This window comes from Crocodylus siamensis, chromosome 7 (genome assembly GCF_052110815.1).
Source record: "Crocodylus siamensis isolate JL-2025a chromosome 7, ASM5211081v1, whole genome shotgun sequence".
Lineage (NCBI taxonomy): Eukaryota > Metazoa > Chordata > Crocodylia > Crocodylidae > Crocodylus > Crocodylus siamensis.
Window position 1 is genome coordinate 25608065 of NC_143401.1, and position 22930 is coordinate 25630994.

The window sequence follows — 22930 nt, forward strand, 5'->3', positions numbered from 1 at the left end:
CCTCACACCCCTACAGCCCCACCCGATCCTCCGGTATAACAATAACAAAACCATGAGCCAAGCACCTGCAACATAAACAAGAAGCCTACCAGCTCATAACACAATCATAAGCCCCCGAGCTCATAAACCCAGCTCCACTCTATGCTGGCTCTCTCTTACCTCCGTCAGAGTTCTCTTTACCCCTGCATCATTGCAGCCGGTCAGAGCGGTCAGGCTGCAACCATCAGCCTGGGCTGCTCCTGCGGCTGCCAGAGGGGAACTGCTCTCCTGGCCTTCCGCCTGGGCTTAAGAAGGACCAAGCCCCGTCCCTTCCTGGCTCTAGGCTTCCCTGGTTACTAAGGCAACCCGCACCTGCACAGTCTTGGGGACGGGCAGTTACGCTTCCCCCTTTCTGCCACCAGAGGTCTCTTCTGAGCCAATTCCACCTTCAGTCGCAAAGTGCCTGAGAGCGCTGCAACAGCCACTTAATGAGTTTTGGTGCCCTCTCAAGGGCCCTCTCCCTCCCCCCTCCATCCCTACCTTGGCCAGAACTGCAGCACACCCAGATCCCCACCCCACCTAGAGATGCAGCACACCGCCATCTCCTCCCTGCCCAGAACCTGCTGCTCACATCTGCAGCTTATGCCAGCACCTGCCCAGTGTGGTAGAAGCAATCCCAGGCCAGCACCAGCAGCAGCAGCAACTGTGGATGTGGCTAGCAGGTTGCAGGTGGGGTTCGGGGCATCCGCCTGAGTACATCGCTGCTGCTGCTATGTCAGTGCTGGGCAGAAGCAGTCCTGCCCACCTGGCATGGTGAAAATGGTCCTGGCTGCCCAGCACCACACAGCAGGTAAAGCTGGAGCCACTGGCTGCCTGCAGGCTGGTTCCCATAAGTTCACATCTGCCCACATTTTGCCCACCCTGGCCTTACAGTCTGAAAAGTGGCACCTTCTTGCTCAGCTGACCTGCCTATTTATGCATTCATAGATTCATAGATGTTAGGGGCTGGAAGGGACCTCTCAAGATCATCAGGTCCAGCCCCCCTGCGCTTGGACATGAAAGGCTGTTTGGGTCAGATGATCTTAGCAAGGTGAGCATCCAGACATTTTTTGAAGATATCCAGAGTATGTGATTGTACCACCTTTGGGGAGAGTCTACTCCAGACCCTGGACACTAGAGTTGTAAAGAAGTTTTTCCTTATGTCTAACTCCAGGTCCCAGCTTTATACACTTCATAGTGACAAAAATATTTTGCTCCATTTGACTTCTGAGAGACGTGAAAAGCCCAAATCCCTATGAGAAAGGTGCTAGATCCTGCTCTTCTCCCACACCATATTTGTTCACTACTGTCCAGCATTTACACTGATGTCATCACAGTTCTTTGATTACTAATTCTGAGGAAATGCAAGGAGAAGAGAAGCTTGCTTGGCTCAGATCCCAGGCTCCATCTGCAGGTGTAAAAAAGGACACCTTTTCCTTGCTAAGAAGCATGTGAAAGAGGGAATTAAGGAAAAGTTAATACAGAATCCCACACTGCCATTTTTACAGTTACTTTCAGAAAAGAGGCACAAAATTTAAAAATTTTCCAGATCTTCTCTCCCTCCTTCCCACATTGCCTTTGTTCATTATTAAGTCTTAGTCTGCAATTGGGAATTTTAGGAAGAAACTTGCACTGAATTTAGCACCAATTCAATTACACAGGGGTAAAGGACAAGCAGAAGCCACAGCCTGTATTAGGGCTCCCAGCAGTACTATCCTGATACAGCTACACCTATAGTAGCACAGGTAGATATTGTTTTCCTACTCTAATTCCCCAATGATTATACAATTTTATAACCCTGACTCCATCAGATTATCCTTTTGCACTTAAAAGCTGCCATTTGCTGTACTCAGTTATCCTGCAAAACTTCTATTGCAAATCCTTCTATACACTGCCCCCGCCTTATATCCTACTAGAGAAGAAACATTTCAACCAAATGCCACAGGCCATTTTATTTGCTCATATTTGCATTTATTTCTTGTGTAAATTACTACTGGGGGCTAATCACACACAGTTGTACCTACTTCAAGAATTATATCTTGTATAACTTTTGTTCTAATATCTTTTTATGAAAGGACTGCTAGGTTTCCATTCAGAAAGATTTCCTGCATGGGTGAGTTGGCTGAAAAGAATTATAGAATGATAAAAGACCTGGTTTTACAGAAATATTTATCCATGCACAAAGTCAGAAAATAATTTTTTTTGCAGGTGCCTTTCACCTTATAAGACTTCAAAAGATGCCTTTCAAGTTTAGAAAAGGCCTTTTGAAGTTACCAAAAACAAAAAAAGATTAAAATATACACTACATATATACCACTAAATATTCCCCCACCAGAGCCCAGCCCCTGCCAAGAACAGCTTGGTACAGCCCCGGCTCCAGCCGGCCTGCTCCACCCCGCACAAATCCAGGGGCACAAGCCACTGCCCTCCAGAAGCCCTCCTGAGGTGCAAGTAGTGGCAGGAGCTGCCTTCCCCCCTCCATCCTACACCCCATCCTGCCCTGGCTGGCAGCGCCTACCGCTGCCCCTCCCTCACTGTGGGGGGCTTTGATCTGTCCCCCCACACCCATTCCCTCTCACCTCCCCTTTCACCACACCAGACTTAACAACTGCACGCAGCTCTCCACGCTGCTGGGCTGTGCTCCTTGCTGCCCACGTGCTGCACTGCGGCTGTGTGTGCGCACGCGTGAGCATTTATCGGCCAAATTATTGGGTGCATTGGGCTGATTTCCTATGCAGCCAATTTTCTTTGTATGGGTATCAATCCGATATCGGACCAATGTATATGTGTACCTCTCAAGGATTGGTTAAATTTCAGTATCCCTTGGTTCTTCAAGGACTAGCAATGAGAACTTCATACAAATCCAAGTGGAACACTGGTAGCATTTACTTCTAATCTTGAAGGGTTCTCAGATATTGGACTTTAAGTGCCTGATATTACTATGTACAGAAACCTATTTTAGGAAATTATTAAAAAGTTTCTAGAACACCAACAACTTTCCTTTTCCTACAAACTCTGAAATATTTGGCTTACAGCTCTGAAGCCCTCGGGTTATAAATGGAGGTAAGAGTACCAATATACATTATTTTGACCTAGAAATAATTCTAAAGCAAATTTTCTGCACAATAATCAGGAACATTCAGAACATGTGACAGTATAAAAGTTTAATCACCACTTCTTAGGGGTGATTTGCAGTCCTCATTTGTACATTGCTCATCTGAGTAATACAAGCAGCCCCAACACATACCAATAAATACTTTATATCACACCACACGGCATATTCACTTTCATCCGTTGTTCTGTAAAGTACTGATACTCTTGTACACACAAAGTTTAGTTTGCATACAGACAAGATGCAATCCTATTTCACAACTACAGAATAATGGAGGGCTTTCAAGGCTCCAGTTTGTGCTAATTTTGCGCTGTTTGAACTTGCTCATTGCCAAATTGATATGTAGGTAAAACACATGCCTTTACTGACACTTCTCCCTAATTCATTGACTGGAATCATAGTCTTACTGAATTTTTTGCTGGAGGGTTATTTGTAACTTCTGGTAACAGAAGATTAGGGATAAACTCATTCCCTTATTTATACCTGGTCCCCCTCCCCTCTTTTACTTCCAACTAAATGCACAAATATTTGGTGTTCTCAGACAACACTTAACCCCATCCTGCTAACTGGTAGGTTGCTGTAAAAATATAACTAGAAACATGCAAACTTTTCTCCAATTAGTGCAACACATCTGAAGTTCTCCTCTCAAACACACCCTGCAAACAATGGTTTTTGGTAACATTTGTATTATACCACTAGTTTAATGATTTAAGCAATGGGCCTCGTCAAGTCAAAGCAATTTTTATTGCCCTAAATCCAGCTTGTTGTCCCTATGTAAAAGGCAAAGTGCACTTACCTCCCAGCATCTCCATTCTGCAGTGCTACAGAAAGCCATGCCACTCGCACTGAACCAAAATTTAACAGTGCTTTGATGCCTGATACTTAACATTTTATGAGCTGGTCGATTAAATTTTCTCCACTGCAAGTTTTGGTCCTGTTTAAGGTGACAGGTATGGGAAGTCTAATTTATCAGCTCCTAAGAATATAAATCTACATCAAAGAGGATGGAGCTTAAGCACTTACCTTTTCAGCAGCACCTTTGTTCAGCAGCCAGCATACGGAGCAGAAGCTGACAATGCTTAGCTAGCAATCACTCTCTCCAGCTAGAAAAGGGAAATGGGCCTGGATTAGAGATTTACAAAAAAAATAAAGATCAGAACCTAAATCGGCACTTCATTTTATATGATTACCAGTACCACTGCACATAGGTTCACAGAAAAGCCACCTTTGTTTGAAAAAGGAAGATATAGCTGACATGGTACTGCACGCTGTATTGCTCCTGGATAGAAGCCTACTCAGCAGAGGTAAGTCAATATGGTCCACGCAACAGGACTTGAAAGAGATGGCGTTAAAAAGGGAGTCTGCTCTGCCAACAAATGGTGTGTAATGATCTCCCTGATCAGAATCAAAGTCCCTATGGCTCAACAAAAATATCAGTCTTGGGAATGCCAATACACATTTCACATGAAGAATTCTCTTCCTAATGGAGGGTAGGTAAAGACCACCTGTTCAGGTTTCACAGCATTCTATCCAGGAATTCAGACTGTGGTATAAACCCCTACATCTATTTGTAGATAGCCTTTGTGGATTATGATAAACCAGCAATGTTTTATTAGTGTTTTCAAAACTTGAGGTAGTTTTTCCAGCCTTCCTTAGGAAAATCCCAAAACTGGTACATTTCCCAAATTCTTTACATAAATCTCCTCCATTTAACCCCATGGCTACCTTCAAGACAATGATGGTCAGCCAGCCAGTGCCTGAAATGGCTCCACTTTTCCTTTCATGAGCCTGCAGTGAGTAATTTGTGTAACTATTCCACATGGAGCCCAGTCTCAGCTTTCCATCACAGAACTCATTTATCACAAGAAACCAAGAGTCATCTGTCAATTTGTCAAGGAAAACTGCAGCTGGCTCTTGCAGCAACCCGAACATGTTTCACCACTTCCCCTATCACATAAAGCAAACAGAAAAGCTCAAGGCTATCTTCACTTCCCTTCACAGCAAAGACTGATCTCATAACTACAATTTTAAGATATGCTCTGGTTCATTAAAGAAAATGGGGAAAAAAAATCTCGCTGTCACCTTCTCTTGTTTTTAAGAGTTTTGCTATTATTCATTCAGGCTGTCTAGTAGTTTGTTAGTTTCCACAGCTGGCTGAAGCTAACACAAGCAGCAGCCCATAATCTGAAAATTCCCTTTACAGCATTTAAACAAGACAGAGCTCTAAAAAGAAAGCAAACAATAGAGCAGAACATATTAGATTCAATTATGCCAGTTTGCTTCCACATACTTGGACAAGTGCTTCTACGAAGTATTGAATGGAGACTTTTATTTACGTCGAGTGATTAAAAAGACAAGGCCCAGGGAAGTCAAAGGATCATAGGAAAGTAAAACTGGAAGGGACCTGGGGAGCTCATCTAGCCCAGCCCCCTGCTCAAGCCATGATCATCCCTGACTACACCATCCCAGGCAAGTGTCTGTCTAACCTGCATGAAAATTTTCAAAGTCAGACATTCCACAACTTCTCTAGGTAGCCTATTCCAAGGCCTGACCATCTTCATAGTCAGAAAGTCCCTCCTGATCTCCAATTTACATTTCCTCTACTGCACCTTGAGGCCGTTGTTCCTATGGCCATACAGAAAATCCCATTTCTGTCCTCACCATATGAAGAATCATGTCCCTTGTTCTGCAAGTGACACTTCTGTTAATACAAGCCAGCATGCTGTTGGCTTTTTATGTACCAAGAGCAGACTGTTGGCTTATATTCAGCTTATGGTCTACTACTATAACCCCTAGGTCAGGAGTGGGCAAAATGTAGTCCATGGGCTGGATCCAGCCTGCCTAGGATTTTATCCAGCCTGCTGCAGGTTCCACAGTCTGCCCAACCCAGGCATGGGGGGCAGCCTGGGGTATGATCCTTGTGGCTGGTTCCACTGCCCCTGGGGAAATGGCAGGGCAGGGGTGGTGTGGTCGCCAGACTCTCTACTTGGCTGCCACTGCCAGTCCACCATGCACCAATGGAATGAGTAGGTGGGGTCACCGTGGAGACCAGCCCAGGACAATAGCAGGCAGGGCATGCTTGGAAAAGTGGAGGGGACGGGGCCATAAATGGATGGGTAGTGTGATGTCCAGGAGTGGGATGGGTGGCCAGGGGCCAGGATCAGGATTGTGGGGCTGTGACAATGTGGGGCCAGGGCCTGGGTGACAATGGTTGCCAGGTCCCCATTGCAGGGATGTGTGGGGAGCATATCATAGCTGTGCCCTGGGCCCTAGTCCTGTGTTGTCACCACCCTGCAACCCTAGCCCTGACCTTAGCCCCACGCAGCCATCCTGCTCCTGCATGCCACTCCCCACCCATCCACAGCCTCATCCCATTCACCCAGTCAAGTGTTTCCCTGCCCATGGGAGTCCTGGGCCAGTCTCCCTGAAGACCCTACATACCTGCTCCATATGACACCCCCAGCTGTGAGTGCAGTGCAGGTGGGCTGGGACCAGATAGGACCAACTGCACCCCCCACCCCAGGCCAGGCCAGCACCCCTTACACTACGGCCCATAACAGGTCACCAAAACTTAAGTGCCCCTCCAGCCCAAATTACTGTCCACTGCTGCCCTGCACTACTGCAGCCTAGCTAGTCATAGTTTCATAGTTGGTAGGGTTGGAAGGGACGTGAACAGATCATCAAGTCTGAGCCCCTGCCATGGCAGGAAAAAGTACTGGGGTCAAATGACCCCAGCAAGGTGTTCATCTAGCCTCCCCTTAAAGACCCCCGGGGTAGGAGACAACACCACTTTGCTTGGAAGCTGGTTCCATATCCTAGCTGCCCTGACAGTGAAGTACCGCCTCCTGATGTCTAGTCTGAATCTACACCCTGCCAGCTTGTGACCGTTATTTCTAGTCACTCCTGGTAGCGCTCGGGGGAACAGGGACTCCCCCAATGCCTGCTGGTCCCTCCCGACTAGTTTGTAAACAGCCACTAGATCCCCGCTCAGCCTTCTCTTGTGGAGGCTGAACAGGTTCAGGTCCCTGAGCCTTTCCTCGTAGGGCCTGCCCTTCTTCCTCCGATCACGTGAGTGGCCCTCCTTTGGACCCTCTCCATGTTGTCCACATCCCTCCTGAAATCCGGTGCGCAGAACTGGATGTAGTACTCCAACTGCAGCCTAACCAGTGTCACACAGAGGGGGAGGATCACCCCCGTGGACCTGCTCGAAACGCATCTGTGGATGCATGACAAGGTGTGGTTGGCCTTCCTGACTGTGTCCCCACACTGCTGGCCCATGTTCATTTTGGCATCAATGATGACTCCCTTCTCATCAGTGCAGAGGCAGAAAAGGATCTTGGAGTTCCCCAGCCTGTAGGTATGCTCCTGGTTCTTCCTCCCCAGGTACAGCACCTTGCACTTGTCAGTGTTGAAGCCTATCCTGTTCTCATCCCCCCACCCCTGTAACCTGTCTAGGTCTGATTGCAGCCTATTCCTCCCTTCTACCGTGCCCACATCTGCCCACATTTTAGTGTCGTCTGCGAATCTGAACAGGTTGCTTTTTACCCCCTTGTCCAAGTCGCTGATGAAGATGTTGAACAGTGTAGGCCCGAGGACTGAGCCCTGGGGGACCACACTGCCCACATTCCTGCAGGTCGAAAATGACCCATCCACCACCACTGTCTGGGTATGGCCCTCCAGCCAGTTAGTGACCCATTTGACTTTGTAGGTGTTGATGCCACAGTCCCCTAGTTTTTTAATGAGAATGGGGTGAGAGACAGTGTTGAAGGCCTTCCTAAAGTCCAGAAAGACTATATCTACTGCTACCCCTGCGTCTAAGGATTTTGTGACATGGTCATAGAAGGCCACCAGGTTGGTCTGACAGGACCTGCCTCTAATGAACCCATGTTGGTTGCCACTAAGCATAATCTCCCCTGCTGGCCCCTCATGGACATGAGCCAAGATAATTCTCTCAAAAAGCTTACCCAGGATCGTGGTAAGACTAACTGGCCTATAGTTTCCTAGGTCCTCCTTCCTTGCTTTTTTGAAAATGGGAACCACACTGGCCCTTCCAATTAGTCATTAGTCATTCCCCTGTCTGTATTTGTGCATGTTATTATTAGGTCCTAAACACAGGACTTTGCCCTTGTCCTTGTTGAATCTCATCTGATTCACTGCAGACCATTTCTCCAGTCTAGCCTGGTCATTCTGGATCTTACCTCTGCCCTCCAGATTATTTGCAACTCTACCTAACTTGGTGTCATCCACAAATTTGCTAACCGTACACTCAATCCCACTGTGCAAATCATTAATGAAGATTCAAAAGCCTAATTTCACCTCTTCCCCCCTCTGCATTCATTTACAACACTACAGTAACTTAACATGCAATTTGCTTCTAAGCAAATATTTCAAAAGAAGGACAACAACCTGAGCTAACATCTAAATCCTTCCACTTCTATTATTTCCATTGCATCTTTGGACCTAAATATCATGATGGTTATGCTAATCTAGATGGATAGAAAGAAAGAATATAGAGATGGAGAGAAAAGGCTGGAGAGAGAAAACTGCTAGTCTGAACTGTGAGTTAAGTCTTAGTTGCCCAGTGAGAGATCGTCCTTTTACTTCTCTATAAACTGGACATACCTACATGTGCATTAAGGCGCTTTTTCTAATGTGCATTAAATTTAGTATCTCCTGTGTGAGTTACTAAACAAATATGCATTAGGCTGCCTTAATGTTTAGTAATGAATGCGCACAGTTTTTAAGTAAGACTACTGAGCATTATGCATATTTTACTGTGTACTAGCATAATTGTTTTTACATGACACTTTAATGCACAGTAAAATAGGCTACTGTGCATTAAAGTACACATGTAGATGTGTCCACTGACTTCTGTTTTACTGCCATATGGCCTTGCAAACTCATTGATCTTCTACCCACCCTCATTCCAAGACTACTTTCATTCAGCACTGGGGAATCCCATGCCGACAAATAATAACATTTCAGGTTATTTTACCTCCAGTATCTTATACAGTCCTTCTTAGAAAATGAAATCTTAAATTTCAATATGTCCTAGTCATATTTTTAATCTCTACATTTCCCTGTGTGTTATTTTTCTCTTTGAGTTGGCTACATATTCAAAGTTTAGTTTCATTTGTAAATTTCATTAAAAACACAAATCTTTATGAAATTGGTTAAAACAACTTCATTTAGCAACTTTCTCCAAAATACAAGGCAGCCCCTTCAGAAAAATTCTACACAACACTGTCAGAATTGCTGATAGTTTAAGGTCCCATGGCTTATACTTTGCCTTAATGCACAACATTACAATAGATCTGCATGACATACTGACTATATCAAGGGTGGGCAAAATCTGGCCCACCAGGCCGTTCTATCCAGTCCATAGGGCACCTACAAAGTTTAGAAAATTAATATCTATCTGCTCCTGGCCGCCTATCAAAGATGACAAGAGACAGGCAGCAGGACTGAGGAAAAGCCAGCAGGAGTCAAGAGAAAGGCCAGCCCCGCCCCACCCCACTCCACCCCAACCCCCCCTCCCCCCCACACACATACACACACCCGGAAGCCTCTGCCTACAGCTGCTTTCTCTGAACACGGCTGCTTCAGCACCACGTGGCCCCCGGCTGCATTGTTGGACCATGGGAGCAAAGGGCCACGCCAGAACCTTGGGGCCAGGAGCCGGGGGGGGTGCGCACCTGTGCAATGGGGGGGGGGGGAACAGGACGGGGGAGGAGAGAAAGAGAGTGTGTAGTGAGCAAAGCACACTCTGTGCACAATGAGGGAAGGAGAGGGAGAGTGTGTATGTGTTCATGGGGTGAGTCCCACAAGCACCCCCACCATACACATACACCCACACCCCCCTTGCACTGCCATATACACAGACCTCCACACCCATACCCCTTCACCCACCCCAGCCACCCTCCCTCCACACACAGTTCCCCATAAATCCCATACCCACCCACACCACACATCCACACACACATGCTCCCTCACCCCATACCCATGTCCCATACACCTATCCTGCAAGCCCCCTATATATATCCACCTACCTACAGCCCCCCCAAACCTATACTCACCCCACATGCCCCTCCTACCCCCCCAGTATACAAGAGTAAGACTTCATTTTAAGCTATTGTGCAATCACTACACAAATGCATGTAAATCAGGACAAAAATATTTTTTAAATCAAATTAATGAATGTTATAGATGTTTGATTTTTAGACTATAATTTGGTATTTTCCTGGTTCTGAAATGGCAAAACCCCTTGCTGAAAGGAGTATATCTTGGAGCAAAGGGAAGAGCTTCTGGTGGCAAAGGTTGGGGGGTTAGGGGGTGGGACTTCCAGTCCCAAGATGGTGACCAGCGGCTGGGACACCTGTTAACGGGTGGAGCTACCCATGTGGCCCTCGACAGCTTGCTAAAACTTGGTAAGCAGCCCTCCACCTGAAATAATTGCCTGCCCCCTAAGCTTACATTAAGAGGAGCCATTTGGTAGAGGTGCACCAATACATTGGCCCAATATTGAATCAGCACTGATATAAAGAAAATTGACTGCATCCGAAATCAACCTGATGTGGCCAATAATTTGACTGATAAAGACCTGTGTGTGTGTGCAGCCACAGCTCAGCATGTAGGTGGCAAGGAGCACAGCCCAGCAGCTTGGGTGCAGCTGGTAAGTTTGTGGTGGTGGAAGAGGAGGGGGAAGGGAAGAGACATGGGGGGGCAGATCAAGGCCCCTGCAGTGAAGGAGGGAATGAGGCTGGGGAAGGTGCTGCCCAGCTGGGGCACGGTGGGGCGCAGGATGGATTTGCAGCTTATCCAGGGGGCAGCTCCCTCTACTGCACGCACCCTGGGAGGGCATGGTGGGATGCCCCCAGATCTGTATGAAGCATCTGACAAAAGAAAACCTCTCAAGAACAAGGAGAAAGGGAATTATATATCAAGTCTGTTAATGAATGGTTGAAATGATAAGACAAACCAAACAGAAGGAGGTCTGCTAATTAAGAAGATGCCTATTCAAATTTTCTAAAGAAGTCAACGCAGTTAGTGAAACAAAACAAGTACATATAATTTATTTGCACTTTAGATGCATCTTTTGCTAAAAGTCCCTCACAAAAGACTACAGAAGGATCAAGAAGAGCAGTCAGGAAGAGAAATACAGTAACAGTCATAGGTGAGAAATGAGCCAGAAGAAAGAAAACAGGATAGAAGGAAGTTATCAGTTTTGATGATGAAAGATGGATACATGTCCACCCAAGAATCTGTACCAGTCTGTTTACCTCAATATAGTTATTAAATATCCAAAAGAGGGAGTGAACAGAGAAATAACAAAATTTTGCATAACCAAGTTATTTTTTAGGTTTGTAAAGTCCGAAAAGAATTGTGAAAATTTTAAGTCCAAAAAGGCAAATTGGCTGCCTGGTGCTATACCAGTGTTTACAATAGCAAGGATATGTATTGGGGAAGGAAGAAAGTAGATTTGCAATGTGCTCTGAATTAGCCATAACCACATCAGAAGTAGCCATGCTGTATATGCATTACTATGTGCATCTTAAAATAATCTGCTTGATGCTTGGTATTGGTAAGAAAACCAGGACACTTGGGAGGAGAAGGACTTATACTGAAATTCCTGCTACTGCCTTCATCTGCAATAATGTGTTCAGTTTTAGTAACCATCCTTGAAACAGTTCATAATAACAACAGAAAAGGTCTAAAGAAGAGCAATGACCAGAAGAACAGAAATACTTGCATCCAGAGAGGCTACAGAGATTAAGGCTGATTTAGGCAACTGGAGATTAATAAAAGCATATAAAAGCAGAGAAAGTACAAAGGGATAAGTACTGAGAAACTAAGTTGAGTATTCTTACTTTTACTAGTACCTGGACCCAGTGAAACTAAAATATATCATATTTAAAACAGAAGAAAACATGAAAAAGGGGATACATATCTGTAGAATGCATGACCACAAAAATATTAACTTAAAATACTTTGGAGTTTAAAAAAAAAAAAGAAAAGAGAAATTTTCTATGAACAATAAGAATACTCTGCAGTTGCAGTAGAATCATAGATTCAAAGAAAATTAGGGTTGGAATGGACTTCAGGAGGTCAGCTAGTCTAACCCCCTGCTCAAAAGCAGGTCCATCACCAACTATATCATCCCTGCCAAGGCTTTATCCAGATGGGTCTTAAAAACCTTCAAGGATGGAGATTCCACAACCTCTGGGTAGCCTGTTCCAGTGCTTTACTACCCTCCAAGTGAGAAAATTTTTCCTAAATCTATCCTAAACTTCCCTTGCTGCAACTTGAGACCATTGATCCTTGTTCTATGATCTGTCACCACTGAGAAAAGTCTAGCTCCATCTCCTTTGGGACCAGCCTTCTGGTAGATGAAGGCTGCTAATAAATCCCTTCCTAAATTTTCTCTACATTAGACTAAATAAGCCTAGTTCCCTCAGCCTCTCCTCAGAAATCATGTGTTCCAGTCCCCTAACCATTTTCACTGACTTCTGCTAGACTCTTGCCAATTTGTCCATAACCTTTCTGTGGTAAGGGGCCCGAAACTGGACACAACACGCCAGATGTGCTGAATAGAAAGAATCACTTCCCTCAATCTGTCGGTAACGCTCCTACTAAGCCAATAGCCTTCTTTGCAACAAAGGCACACTGTTGGCTCCTACTCAGCTTACTGTCCACTGTAACCCCATAGATCCTTTTCTGCAGACCTGCTGCTTAGCCAGTTAGTCCTCAGCCTGTACTAGTGCAAGGGAATGCTCTACCCTAAGTGCAGGACTTCGCACTTGTCCTTACTGAACTTCAAGAGATTTCTTTTGGTCCAATCCTCCAATTTATCGAGGTGTCTCTGAATCCTAGGCCTACCCTCCAATGCATCTACTGTAGCTCAGTGTCATTTGCAGACTTGCTGAGGGTGCACTCCATTTCATCTTCCAGGTCATTGATGAAGATATTGAACTAAATTGGCCCCAGAGCCAACCCCTAGGGCACTCCATTTGATACCAGCTGCCAACTAGATATCACACCATTGATTACTACTAGAGGTACACTGATACATTAGTCTCATATCAGATCAGCACCGGTATAAGGAAAACTGACAGTATCAGCAATTGGCTTTTTTGATAATGTCCCGGATAAATGCCCTGTGCATGCATGCAGCCACAGCGCAGAATGCAGGCAGCCAAAAGCGGGTCTCGCTGGTAAGTCTGTTGTGAGGGAAGAGGCTTGGTAGGGGGCTGATTGAGACCCCAGTGGTGGGGGAGGGAGTGGGACTGTGGCAGGCGTTGCACAGCTGGGGTGGGACAGGTCACAGAACAGAGCTGCGAGTGGCTTGTCCAGGGAGCACAGGGAGGGGGGTGGCAGCTCCCACCACTGGATGCACTCTGGGAGAGTATGGGGGGAGGTATATACCCCCAGATCTGCATGCAGGGAGGGGCGGGCTGCTGCTAGCACGGGGGGGGCGGGGCTACAGCGAATTTTGGGGTGGCTGGGTGCCTCCAAAGCCCCACTCCTAGTGCCACCACCACCCGCCCCGAGCACAGCCTGGCCCAGCCTCCCACCGGGAAGAGCCCAGCCCAGCCTGGCCCTGGCCCCAGCCCACAGCATCAGACCACCCTCGCCCTGCATGCAGATCCAGGGACACAAGCCCCCCGTGCACTCTCAGGGTGCATGCAGCTGCAGGAGCCACCACCCTCCTCCCCACCCCACCCCGGACAAGCTGCTCACAGCTCCATCCTGTAAAAACCCTTCCTGACCCCCTTCACATTCCCCTCCTTGCTGCAACTCCAAGTGCGCTTTGGCCTTCCTGATTTCATTCCTGCATGCCCAAGCAATATTCTTACACTCCTCCCTAGCTGTTTGTCCAAGTTCCCACTTCTTGTAAGCTTCCTTTTTGTGTTTTAGCTAATTGAAGAGTTCCCTGCTAAGCCAACCTGGTCTTCTGCTCTACTTGCTAGTTTTCCTGCACATCAGGATGTTTTGTTCCTGTGCCCTCAGTAAGGCTTATTTTGAAGTGAGAGGTGAGAGAGATCTAATTGTGGGCATTTACCACAGGCCACCAAACCACAGGGAGGAGCTGAATCTGGAGTTCTCTCAAGAACTGACACAAGCCGCATGCGTAAGGGACTTGGTTGTCATGGGTGACTTCAATTACTAGGTCACAGATTGGGAGAAACACTTGGCTAGGTCACATCATTGACACAGTTTCCTGACTGTGACCGAGTTCTTTCTGACCCAGGAAGTGCAAGGGCCAACCAGAGATAACGTTCTCCTGAACCTGGTCTTGGCCAAGGGAGATGATCTGGTGTGTGGCTTAAACATTGAGGGTAACCTGGGTGACAGCAACCATGAAATTATCAGATTCACTGTCCACCGCAAAGTTGACAAATCAACCAGCAAGATTGAAGTCCTGGACTTTAAGAGTGCTGACTTCGACAGACTCAGAGCATTAGTAAGGGAGGCGATGAGGGACCAGGAAGGAAAGGCAAATGGGGTGCACGAAGAGTGGTCGTTGCTCAAGGACATGATCCTTGAAGCACAAAAGAACACCATTCCTGCAAAAATGAAAGGTAGTAGGAGGGCTGGTAAGCCCCTCCTGGTTTAAAAGGGACATTGTGGTCCTCTTAAAAAAGAAAAAAGAGGTATATGCACAGTGGAAGCTAGGGACAAGTCCTCAGGGAGAACAATACTTTAGTGGCCAGCACTTGTAGGGAAATGATCAGGAAAGCCAAGGCAGCAACCAGGTTTAGGTTAGCTATGGGAATCAAAGACCATAAGAAGTCCTTCTTTAGGTATGTAGGCAGTAGAAGGAAAACAAATGGAAATGTAGGACCCCTGCTTAGCACTTTGGGACAGCTGGTAATGATATTCAGGAAAAAACTGAACTCCTGAATGCCCACTTTGGTTCGGTATTTTACCAGACCATGGGAAAAGTCAAGCAAGATAAAACTCATAGGGGGCATGCCAGGACTGACAGCCTCCCCACTGTGGATGCTGAGTGGGTGCAATACCAACTAGAAAAGCTAGGCATTTATAAGTCACAAGGGCCGGACGGACTTCATCCAAGAGTGCTGAGGGAGTTGAACCCCTGGCAAAGCTCTTTCAGAATTTGTGGCGCACAGGGAAAATCCCTGAGGACCGGAAGAGGACCAGCATTGTGCCCATCTTCAAGGAGGGGAAGAGGGAGGACCCAAGCAACTATAGGCCAATCAGCCTAACCTCTATCCCAGGGAAAAACCTGGAAAAGGTCATTAAAGAATCTATGTGCGATACACTCGCAGAAGCTAAGATTCTAAACGACAGCCAGCATGGCTTTGTTGCAGGTAGGTTTTGTCTTACCAATCTCATCTTCTACGACCAGGTCTCTCACCACCTGGACACTGGAGACGTGGTAGATGTTATACACGTGGACTTCCAAAAGGCTTTTGATCTAGTATCCAACGATATCCTTGTGTGGAAAACTGGAAGATTGTAGGTTCAGCTGCTTGATGGTTCAGTGGGTGGGAAACTGGCTACACGGTAGGACCCAGAGATTTCTCACGAACGGACCCGTTCACGGTGTGAACTGGGCAGTGGAGTCCCTCAGGGGTCTGTGCTTGGACCAGTGCTTTTCAACACCTTTATCAATGATTTGGATGGGGGAGTGAAAAGCCTGTTGGCCAAGTTCACGGATGACACCAAGTTATGGGGCAGTGTAGCCATGCCAGAAGATAGGTTGCTGATACAGGAGGACCTGGATAAGGTAGGGAGTTGGGCAGACTGGAACCAGATGAAGTTTAACACTTCCAAGTGTAAAATGCTCCATCTGGAGGCAAATAACCCTCAACATACATACAGGCTCAGAGGTGACAGCCTGACTTGCAACACAGCCAAAAGGGACCTAGGGGTAATGTCTGACCATCGCATGAACTTGAGCAGTCACTGCGACGCGGTGGTCAGCAGGGCAAACAACATACTGGCACGCATCAACTGATGCATCTCATATAAAACTAAGGAAGTGATACTCTCGCTGTATTCAGCACTGGTCAGACTGCAGTTGCCGTACTGCGTCAAGTTCTGGGTGCCACACTTCAATAAGGATGTGGAAAAATTTGAGAGGGTCCAGAAAAGAACCACCTATATGATCAGGGACTTGAAAGGCAAGCCATATGAGGAAAGGCTGAGAGACCTGGGCCTTTTTAGCCTAAAGAAGAAAAGGTTGAGAGGGGACTTGATAGCAGCTTACCGCTATATCAGAGGAGTACATCAGGAGCTCGGTGAACAACTGTTCACTAGGGCACCCCTGGAGAAGACCAGGACCAATGGATATAAACCCCTGGAAGGTCACTTCAGGCTTAATACTAGGAAAAACTTCACAGCCAGGGTGTCCAGACTGTGGAATAAACTCCCTCCAGAGGCGGTACAGTCACCTACCCTGGAGGTTTTCAAGAAGAAACTGGACAGTCACCTCACTGGGGTCACTTGACCTCAGTTATCTTTCTGCCTAGAGCGGGGGGGGGGAGGGGGCCTGACCCAATGATCTGCAAGGTCCCTTCCAGCCCCTAACAATCTGTGAATCTATGAAGTACAACCAGCTCTCCTGAACTCCTTTCCCCCTCAGACTGGCCTCCCAGGAGAGACTCCCTCAGGGAACTGATGGGCAGGGTAAATGCTTTTCGGGTCCTTAGTCTGCTGCTCTCGTTCCTTCCTGTCCTCAGGATCCTGAACTCAATTATCTCATGGTCACTGCTGCTCAAGCTGCCATCCACTACATTCCCCATCCGTTCTGCCCTGTTTGACAGCAGCAGGTCAAGAAGAGCATGGGCCCTAGCTGGCCTCTCCAATACCTGCACCAGGAAGTATTCCCCAACACGCTCCAAAACTTACTAGATTGTCTGTGCACTGCTGTCTTGTTCTCCCAGCAGATGCCAGGGTGATTACAAGACCTGGATCTCATGGGGGACTTCAATCAGGAAACTTCCACTAGCTGTTCAAAGAAAGCCTCATCCTTCTGGTTTGGTAGTCTATACACAACGCTCACCATACTCACCATGACATCACCCTTGCTACTACTCTCTTTGACCCTAACCCAGAGACTTTTGACAGGCCTATTCCCAGTTTCACACTGGAGGTCTGAGCAATCATACAACTCTTTTACATACAACACAACTCTTCCTGCTCTTTTCTTCTGCCTGGCCTTCCTGAACAATTTATACCTATCCATGACTGCTTCATTCATGCGAGCTATTCCATCAAGTCTGTGTTATTCCAATCACATCACAGTTCTGGGACTGAGAGGACTTCCAGTTCCTCTTGCTCATTTCCCAGGCTCCGCACCTTCATATAAAGACACCTGAGGGAACTAGCGAATTGACCTACTTTCTCAGAAAGCTGGCCTCCCTTGTTGCACCCTCCTGCTAGTGCTTCCTCCAGGTCACTCACTTCCCTCGGGGCTTTGGTCTCCCTCCCTTGACAAACCTAGTTTAAAGCCCTGCTCACTAGGTTAGCAAGAGCAAAGATGCTCTTTCCTCTCTATCAGGTAGATCCCGTCTCTTCATAGGAATCCTTCTTCTTGGAACAACATCCTGTGGTTGAAGCCAAAGTCCTGCTGGCAACACCACCTGTGCAGCCATGCACTGATTTGCAGGATGCATCTCCTCCTGCCCAGGCCCTTCCCCTTGACTGGAAGAATTGAAGAGAACGTCACCAGAGCCTCTGTCCCCTTCACCCTTGCACCAAGAGTCCTGTAATCACTTTTGATCTGTCCGTAGTCACCGCTGGTATTATCATTGGTGCCCATATGGACGAGCAGCATGAGCAGTAGTCAGAGGGCCAGATGAGTCTTGGTAATCCCGCTGTGTCATCTAGGATTCTGGCTCTGGGCAAGCAGCAGATCTCCCAAGACAGACAACAGGTCAGGCCAGCCTTTGTCCCCTGCAGAAGGGAGTCTCCAACCACCACCATCCATTGCTTCGTCTTACCAAGTTTGGGGGCGCTTCACATCTGAGCTGGCTGGAGCGCCTTGGGAAAACAGGCTAAAGTACAAGTGCTGCACATATGAAGGTTGGTAACCCATCTACTTGCAGACTGGATAAAGGCGACACCAGTGGTGCTCAATCTCCAGCCCACATACCATGTCAGTTAATCCATGGGATTTTCCACAGATTCAGAAATTTGGCAGCAGGGGAGCAGTGGCAGCTTCCAGAACCTAGGCAATTAATGCTGCCACCACTCCCTTGCTGCCAAATTTCCAGACTTGTGGGAAGCCCTGAAGGACACATGATATGGCCCCACACACCAGACTGTGGCAGCAAAGCTGGATCTGATGCATGAGGTCAACCCACAGGCATACTGTGCTGGTGGGCAGGGAGGATCAGCACATTGGATCATGCCCACACACTGACCCCACGTTGGATCCAGTGTGTGTGGGCTGCCTCCACGTCACCCCTCTGGCCCCTGGGGCCAGACAGTTGAGACTCATTGAGCTAAATATTTTAAATGCCAAAGTTCTGCAACAGCTTTCTGCAGACTACACATGCCTAGTGAGACCAGCAAGCTGCCCCACAGCTTACCTGGACATGATCAAAGTAGCTCTACTAAAGATTTTTTTGGCATTTCAGTTTAACTGTTGCCTTAATTTATTTAAGACTGACTGAAATAGACCCAGTTTAGTACCCTTTTGTTTCATCTTAACCAGATGAATTTAAAAATTACATTTTTGATTAAACCAATCCAATTGTGTATGTAGGCTTGCCCTAGGAGAGAAAGGACTGGCAGAAGACACTCAAAAAACTCCTCTGCATGTTTGTCTCCAGTTCTAAAGGAGGAGAGAGGAAGAGGGGTGCCAGAAGTTGATGCACGAGTGGAGGAGGGAATAAATAACGATAATGAAAACAGACGATCCCAAAACTGGACTACAGAGTAGCGTCTCTTCAGAGCCATACCAAATCCATCACAAAACACTGGAGAGATGTTAAAGAAAAGGGGAGTTTTACAAAGACATCTGACACCATTCTGTGCAACTAGAGGAATTGCGCATTTACTGCCGAGACTAATGTAACACATGAGCTGAAAAAATGTCAAGACAGGAAGACGGTAAAACAAGAAACACTAAATCAGAGACAACAGGAAGAGACTGTACTTGGAAGGTTATAAGTGATCTGAGAAGAGCAAGCATGAATTCACATCAAGGAATGGGAAAGAAATCACAGGGGAAAAAGACGACAGGAAGCATCATAAGCGTAATAAGCTATGATATGGGATTCTGATGTAGGATTACAGAACAGGCTGCTGCACTGTTCAAACAGAAAGAGTGAAGAGCTGTTGTAACTATCAGACACAGAGGAAAACATTCAGTAGGAAGAGGAAGGTGAAAACAGCTATTTTGGCCTATTTTGTTCACTTTATATTAATTATCATAATCACTTGGTACTAGCTATATGATAGGACCATATAGAAGGAGAGAACAGGGTGCTATTTCTCAACATATGGGATGAGCCAAACAATATAAATGTATGACAAATATAGATCTTTTCATCTCTAGATGTCCAAGTGATTTACAAAGGAAAATGAGCATCACCCTCACATCACTTGGGTTTAGTTAAACATGAGAGTTAAGTGACTTACGCAATTCCATGTGCCATGCTAAAAAAAGTGTTATTCCTGCCCTAACTAAACTCAGAGGGGGTATATCTACAGCTAAAACCATGGATGTACTCTATTAATACTATTAAATACAGCTCAGCTGTGTAAATAAAACAGCTGTTTTAACTGACTCTTCATCATCTATCTGGCACCAGCACAAACTCTCCTTCATTCCACAAGGAAGCGCTCACTAAAACCACTTTGTGCAAGTTTGTCATAGTAAGCCCACTGCATATGTACTGGGTGATAGTGTGCATCTGTCACTTATTTGCATCTGGCAAATTATACCTATAAACAATTAGGTTGGAAATTGAAAAAAAGTGAAGTTTTGAAGAAAGTTCTCAGACAAGCATTTGCAAGTCAGCACGATCTAATGAGAAAAAGGTATTATGTGGGGAATCAAGGGAGACTTGGCTTCCCATCCCTTTTGAACACTAGCCTGCTGGGTGACCCTGGATAATTCCTCATCTCTAAATCTAGTAATGATGATGACATTTCCTTTGTACAGAACTCTGAGAATAACTGAAAAAGCATCGGAAGTGCTCCCTATGATGATGATGATTACAACTGCTGCCATTACTAAGGGGAGACACAAGAGATGGGACCTAACTTTATTTTATCCAAGTATATACCATGCAACAGGGCAGCCATGGCCATCTGTTTAGCACTGAGCATATACTCAGTTTCTGCTGTCTTAAATCACAAGGAGCGAAAATACAAGTTTCTGCCTCCTGCTACACAACAGACTCTTTCCAGCCACATCTACAATACATGGCAGGGGCTTTGCAATCACAAAAGATGACAACTTGTAAAAGAGTGAAAAAAGTTCTGCTTAGGAAGAAGAAATTCTAGTCATAAAATGTATTCTCCAAGATGCCAAAAATAGGTTCTCAGTTTTCCTTTGTATCCAAGTCTGCAATTTTAATTTCAGTCTTAAGTGTATAGAATCAGATTTTCTAGAAAATGGAGAGATGAGTAGCCAGACAAAGGAATAAGGCACCGTGCACATCAGATGAGTGTTGTGAGAGGATTGCCATAAAAATACTGCATGTATGTATAGAAAAAGTACTTTCAGTCAGCCCCCTTTAGTAGTGGCATTAATTTCAGTCCAGTACATTGTAAAATAACCCATCATCCTTAAGTAACAGCTATAATCCAAAAGTGCCTTTGGCACCTAGATGCATTCTACTTAGACATTTTCACTGAATGGCTTTTCTTCTCTTAGTTTTGCTGCATTGTCCCAACAGCCTGTAGACATACCTTATCTAGCATGTCCTATCACTAGGACAGAGATAACACTAGCCAAGGAGATAGTCAGAAAACTTGTCTATTTAATAAATGATTGGCTGAGTATGGTGACAAGAAAAATGAGAAGCAGAGGGCACTTGCTAGAATGCGTTAGCCTCTTCCTTGCCTTCCCTCCCCATCTCCAAGTAGTACACCAAGCCTGACCCAGAGTAACTCCTGCTATTCCAGGCCTGGAACTCTAATGCTCTCACCCTAGAACAGGGAATGTACTGTCAACAGGTCTCCCTCACTTTTCACCCAGAACCAGAATGTATTAAGTCTACTGCTATTATTACACTGTATTATTCCCTCTAGTAATTAGTTGGCCATATTTACAAAAGTCAGTTGAGTAGCTCTCAGGACAAATTCCCCAGTGTAGTTTCCTTAAAGGAACATGTGGATTCATCAAAACAAAAATACTCTGAAAACCTGCGACTGCTCCCAGTTATTTAACTAACGCCTGTGCATATTTGCGGACCTGCCTTCTGCTCAGTTGGTCAATCCTAGTAGCAGAGTTCCAGGGAGACCAGATCTGAGCTAGATGCCTCTGGATGAACTTTAGACTCCAGGTACACAGAAAGAACACCTTTTTACAGCAGAGTAAATAAATGAACCATTCATTAGTAGCAATGGATTGTTTTTGTCACTCATCCTTTCCACCTATAAGAGAAATAAATCCTGGCTGCTTTGGAGTGCTAATAGGTGTACTCAGTTACACACATACTCCTTTTGACTGGCTGACAGATTCTTTCAATGTTTGTGATTATATAATTCCATTGGCCCCTTTCTGTTCACCTGACCTCTCCTCATTTGGAAAAGTGATGCTTCAGATTTCTACAAAATAATCCTGTACAGACACATCTGTACTTCAATACCACATCTTGAAAAGCAATACAGAGCTAGAGTTATCCCAGGAGCAAAAGGAAGGACCTTGGGTTGGGAGAGGGGAGCAAGGCTCCTTTTACTGATCCAACTCAACAGACAATAGAAAACAAAACAAGAGCGAGCATAAGAGTGGTATAAAATGCAAGAGAATACAGAAACATTAGTAGGTCTCCTTAGCAGTTCTCAGTTTACCCCATATCCCACTTGCCCTTTCAGAATCCATGGTCAAGAGCTGACACATCAGCCTGTGTCCATGGTATGGTCTTGTGCTGTTTTCTATCACGTGTTGGATTGGATCAATAAAGATGCCACTCAATTCCTTCCTTTTGCTCCTTGGAAAAATCTTGCTCTGTACCACTTCTCAAGGAATGGTATTGGAATAGAGTTGCCCACCCAACAAGTCTCCCCTCCATGAATTAAAAACTGAGCATAGACCAAAGAAGCCATTAGTCGTTTATCATCTTTCAAGTGAGGAAAAAGAAGTTAGGTAAAAATAAGCTATTTTAAAATAAACAATGGCAGATCAGTTTATAGTCAAAGTCTGAGAAAGCTGGATTTTGTTTAATGGGAAGATATACTAAGTTAGAGCAGGGGTGGGAAAAACTAGGGCTCGTGGGCCGGATTTGGCCTGCCAAGTGATTCCATCCAGCCTGCAGTGGGTCCCTCAGCCTGCCTGGCCCAGGGATGGGAGGCAGTCTGGGCCATGGTGCGTGTAGCCAGTCCTGCCAACCCCCAGGTGCAGAGGTGCCACCTGGAACAGCCTGCCCTATCCCCGTGCATGGCTCTTGGGCACACTGGGATAGTACATGGGGTTGGGGTGGCCAGACTCAACTTCCCCGCAGCCCCTGCTCTCACCACCCAGGAACAGGTGCGTTCCCCATTGCTACCGGACCAAGGCCCTGCTACCTGGGCACCCTGGACTTGTGTGCCCAGCACCTACCACCAGGGGCACTGGATAGAGAGGTTGAGGTCTCCATGGAGACTGGCAGAGACTCC

General features: G+C 46.2%; 1 protein-coding gene across 12 annotated transcripts in view; it reads right to left on the reverse strand.

Moving 5' to 3' along the window:
- Positions 1-22930, reverse strand: part of NDST2 (N-deacetylase and N-sulfotransferase 2) — a 254323-nt gene that overhangs the window by 196295 nt on the left and 35098 nt on the right. For 10 of the 12 annotated variants that reach the window (XM_090057085.1, XM_090057080.1, XM_090057077.1 and 7 more), the window contains exon 2: positions 4154-4233. The exons of the other annotated variants lie outside the window; for them this stretch is intronic. The gene's annotated coding sequence lies outside the window, so the exon portion shown is untranslated. The remainder of the gene's footprint in view (positions 1-4153; positions 4234-22930) is intronic. 12 annotated transcript variants of the gene reach the window in all.